The 5386-nt window shown below is 42.4% G+C and overlaps 1 protein-coding gene across 1 annotated transcript in view; it reads right to left on the bottom strand.

The window, feature by feature from the left end:
* man1a1 (mannosidase, alpha, class 1A, member 1) overlaps nucleotides 1-5386 on the bottom strand; it is a 190749-nt gene that overhangs the window by 20795 nt on the left and 164568 nt on the right. The window lies entirely within an intron of this gene.

Raw genomic sequence — 5386 nt, 5'->3', positions numbered from 1 at the left:
GGACTCAGTCTTGTCTTGGACTCAAACCTTTTTGGACTCGGTCTTGTCTTGGACTCGACTAAGGTGGTCTTGACTACAGCCCTGGTGCGTACAGCATCTAACAGACACGGGGTGTTTCTGTGAGGCTGCGGTTAAGAGATATTTTTCAACAACAAACATCCCCAGGTCATAATTTATTTAACAAATGCATTCCCAACACGATTGCATCCTTTTGCTCTAGATGTAAAAACCCTCTCTGACCAAAACAAGCAGAAAAAGAGATTTTATTTCTGTGAGGGAAGATTTGTTCTGGTAAAACTTGCTCTTTCTATTCAGCAATTGAATATGTTTCCATTTGCATAAAATACTTGGATGAAAAGCCCAGATAATGGCTCCGGGTAAAAGTGTCACTAAATGCAAACAATTATAACTGCAGATGTGCTGTCAGGAGCTTTATTCAGGCATCGGATTTTAGGCATCGGATCAGGATCAGGATCAGGGAGGCTCCAAAATCAGGGTAGCAGCTGTCGCCATGGTCCTCTCAAACGTTCGGCGTGCCATTTTCAATCTGCTTCACCTTCTCTTCCTGCTGCGTCCTGCTACTCCAGGCTGTGTCCTCTGCTACGTCCTTCTACGCCTGCGTGCACCCTGCTACTTCATGCCTGCGTCCGTGCTGACGTCCTGCTACGTCCTGCTGGCCCTGGCTGATTCCTGCTACGTCCTGGGCCTTATTCTTGTCTACCCCTGTGCGTCCTGATACGTCCTGGTTACTTCCTGCTGCCACCCTCTATTCCTAATCCGCTTCGCTAGCCTGCTCGCCTTCCTACGCCCTGCTGCGTCCTGCTACGCCCTGCTCCTTCCCTGCTAGCGTCCTGCTACGCCCTGCTGCGTCCCTGCTGCGTCCGCGCTCCTTCCCTGCATCCTGGCTACTCCTGCTGGTCCGCTGCGTCATGCTAAGTCCTGCTAGTCCTGCTACGTCCGTGCGGTTCCTGCTGCTATCCTGCCGCCCTGCGACTCCTGCTACGTCCTGCTGGGCCTTGTAATGCCCCACATTGCCCTGATACCCATGAACACGACAAAGAACACTAACAAACTACAATTTTTTTGGGACTGTATTGCCACTCTTCATTCTAACCCCAACCGGTTGTCAGACACCACCTCCAAGCCGGGTCTGATCGGCTGGTCTGGGTCTGGCCGGCCTGGGCCTGGGTCTGGGTCTGGGTCCTGGATCTGGTCTGGGCCTGGGCCTGGGATCTGTCCCAGGTTTCTTCCCAAAGGAAGTTTTTCCTCTCCACTGTTGGCCCTTTGCTTGCTCTGGAGAAACTACTAGACTGTGTGGGGTCCTTGTAATATCGGATGTGGTCTAGATCTGTAAAGTGTCTCGAGATAATGCTTGTTATGAATTGATACTATAAATAAAATTGAATTGAATAGAAAAGAAAAGGTAAGCAGACCGGAGATGCAGGTCCATATTTAACCATCACAGATACTACAAGTCCTCCAATCAAGGGCTGGGTATCACAACCAACACCAGACGGGACTCTAATAAACTCATAGGCTATACTCATGGGAATTACAGTGACTGGCTTGAACAAATATGATAGTTTCATGAGGTGAAATGAGTATTTAAGCATATCAAGCATAAAAGGTTATTAAGTTTAATTCATTTCACATCGAAAAACGCTCACAACTTCGAAGTCTCAGCAGATCATAACAACTTTAGAGACACAACTTCAGCTTTTGTGTTAATGTTTAATTTCCTTTTTCCACCTCTGCATGCGTCCTTCCCTATTTAGTCAAACACCATCGTCTAAAAACAATAAATCACAAAGAGCATGATGTGTCTGTACTACTTTGTATGCAGACGCTGTTTCAAACAAAGTCAGTTTTTAATCTATTATCGGTCTAATTTGCCTAATCTCTGCAGTTCTTGGTTGGTGGCAGAAATGAAAACACAGCAGGTTGAAGGATCATTTTCCGGATGTTCCCGATGTTGTGTTCAGGCTCCCGGGGATCCACACTTCCACACATTATTTGGTGAAAAAGCCCATTAAAGATTTAGATAAACTGCCACTGAAAATTGGACTTTCATTTGACAGGTGATGAGAAACAATCCTCGGATGTTTCTGTTGAACATGCAGGTTGCTGTTAGCCTGCCAAAACATTAAGGATTGGTTCCACATTTCGGCAAATATGCGTATTTGTTCAATTGCAGAGCGTTAGATAAAATCAATTGACACTCTTACATTTGTCCATTATATATGAGGCTGAATGCCTTGAGATGGTCAATTTAGCTAAGCATGAAGAATGGAAAGAGCACCTCTAAAAGCTTACTAACTAACATGGAAAATCTGGTTTGTTTAATATATACAGAAACAATAATTTGTGGTTTGGAGGGGTTATGTGCCAGACTATTTCCTGGGAGCAGTGACTTCCTGAAGTCTCTGTTAGTGATGACAATGCTAATTGTCCCCTGGCTGTAGCCTAATACTTAATGTACAGACAATTAACTGGAATCAGTCGTCTCCACTCTGCAAGAAAGTGAATAAGAGTACAGTATATTCCCAAATAGAAAACTGCTGTTTTAAGAACTTGATAATTTGATATAGTAGCCACGTCGAGGCTTGTCACTTTCAGTTTGTTTCCAAGTCCAGTTTCTGCTCTCCAGTGGTTAAAAATCGCTTAAAGCTGCTTTAAGAACAGGTTGAAAAATAGATTTTGATATGAAGCCCTTGTCAATTTCATTATATCTACTCAGCTGGCAGCTTTCAGTGACATATGACATGTGGCATTAGGAGAGACTTTTACTGTGGGTTCTTTCTCCAAACTACACCTCAGATCCCTTCTCTACTGGTCTATATACACTCCAGATGTCCCTCATTAAGACCAGATGTCCCTCATTTAGGCCAGATGTCCCTCATTTAGGCCGGATGTCCCTCATTTAGGCCAGATGTCTTTTACCTTGGAATGGACACATGTTCCACCAAAACATGTCCCTTCCCGAGGCTATTCTGCAGAGGTGGCGTTGCTCCGTCCACCTGTCCAAGATGATTGTGATTGGTTTAGAGAAATGCCGATAAACCAGAGCATGTTCTTCTCCCATCCAGGACTAGCCAGACCCTCTTCCGCAGCGCTGTTGAGGAAGGTCTGGCAAAGCAAGGCGACTATTAAATCTCTCTTGTTCTGTAATTTAAGCTTTATATGTTTCTCTAATTTTCCTCTCCAATAGCCCCTTCCTCCCCTCTCCATCATTATCATCATTACCTTTTCAGCTACACCGTTTGAAGAGTCTGATAATCGATTTAAAATCAAACCCCGTTAACAGAAGCTGTCAGAAAGGCAGCCAGGAACACATGAGGTTAAAGATAGGGAGTGGGAAGTTACAGGGACTTGTGGGTAAAATGTCGGGTTGCAGAAATGTGAAGAGAGTCAACAAGGATCAGACGGAGAGAGGGATGAGAAGCAAAAAGGAGTGGAGATGACACGAGAGCCAATCAGCACCACTGTAAAATCAATGTAGAACCACAACTGTAGGGTTAATCTATCATCAAATATGACATCAATATCAAAAGATAACTTAAAAGATATACACTTCTATGTCCCTAATGTACTAAATAGTACAAAGACAGGCTCAGGTTTTAGCTTTCATTTTGACCTCCAAAAATAATAATACTTTATTTGGACGGTTTTGTACAAAAGTATGAAATTCAATCTGCTTTTCAAAGGGTGAGTTAAACAGAAGGATTAATTAAAGTGGGTAAAACGGAGTAAAAAAGAATGAGAAGGAAGAGAACAAAATAATCTGAATATATATACATTATTATAAAAAATGGCAATCCTTATGACATGCTACTCTGAAAGAACAAATGGGACCGACGTTTTGAAAAAGGTATTCAAAAGTCTGAATTGTCAAAAACTGAAAGCTGCCTTTCCATAAGAACGGCAACTATTGAATCTTTTTGGTGTAAAACTAATTGTCTATGCAATGTCTATCCATTTCAAATTTCCATAAGCCAAAACTTATATATTCAAATTGCACCAAACCGCTCAAAATCAAAAGAGCTCAAATTTATTGTTAGAAGATGAAACCACTGAATTTTAGACTTTAAAAAAAAAAGACTTGAGTTATAAATCGATTATTAAATGAGTTACTAATGAAGTTTGCATCGATCGACTAATCCATTCCTCATCTTGTCATTAGAGCTCTACTGACCATAGAACAAAAGGAAGTCCGTGGCTCTGACAGCTCTATTAAGGAGCTCTATAAAAAGTGGCATGAGATCATTTTTCACAATAATTGGGGGCGAGTTCATCTCTCTTAAACTTCTAAAATGTGGGTGGGAGCCCGTAAAGGGATTGTAATATCAGAAGGACATTTGTATTCCTGGTTTCAGATCAGGACAAATTACAGGTGTAGAGTAGTTTTCTTTGAAAAAGCAGCATTAAGTGCATTGCAGTAATCCAGATAAGTGGTAATTTGCATGCGTAAGTGTCATCTTGGGAAAGAAAAAGTCCAACCTCGTGACATTCTTTGAGTGATAAATGCAAATTTCATCAATGTTTTTAATACCTGTCTTAAAGTTCAGGATACTATTAACCCGACGATTTCAGCCTGCGAGTTTCACTTTAATTACACTGTACTTAAAAGTGGAGTAACCACTTCCTTTTTATTCTTCTGCAGGAAATCATGAGCAAGGCTTGAATTGGTGTCTGCAAAACCTACGGGGCAGAAACAATTAGCCGTGTTTACTCCGTCTGTCAGCCCGCCAAGGACCAAAGAGCCGGAGAAGACCAAGCCATTATACAGTCACTTAGTAAGGATGGTCCACTGTATTCAAACGTGCTCAAAGCAGAATCCCAACACACACTGACAACTTAAATCCACTTTGATGTGAGCAACTGGAATATCAAGTTCTTGGAAGAAAAGCAGGTGCAGCACTGATCACGTCCATGTGTCTAGCAGACGCTTGTGTTAACGGGTTAATTGAATCTTAGTGATAAAATCAGTTGTCTTGCAAAAACTTTTCTTGCAGCATTTAAACAAAAATACAAACACAGGGGAACAAATACCAGTTCACACAACATCTAATGGCATTTTTCCACTGCTGGTAACAGCTCGACTCGCCTCGTCTCTCCTCGACTCGACGCGCTCAGCGTCCGTTTTCCGTTGCAGATTGAGTAACGCCTCAGCGTGGCTGGTCCCCATAGCTACGCGTGATGATGTAATTTTCAATGCAACTCACAACAGCACGTCGGATAGTTGCCACAGCCAGAAGAAATGTTTTTGTTTCAAAAGAAGCTGAAGGAAGCAACAAAAATCACATAAAAACATGTGAATAAAAAACAGGAGTTTGGGAATTCCTCCGGAGTTCAGACGTCGACATGACGGTTGTTCGCCGACACAAAA

This window comes from Etheostoma spectabile, chromosome 18, assembly GCF_008692095.1.
Source record: "Etheostoma spectabile isolate EspeVRDwgs_2016 chromosome 18, UIUC_Espe_1.0, whole genome shotgun sequence".
NCBI classification, from domain to species: domain Eukaryota; kingdom Metazoa; phylum Chordata; class Actinopteri; order Perciformes; family Percidae; genus Etheostoma; species Etheostoma spectabile.
The sequence above is the reverse complement of the archived record's forward strand: the minus strand, read 5'-3'. Positions and strand labels throughout refer to the sequence as shown.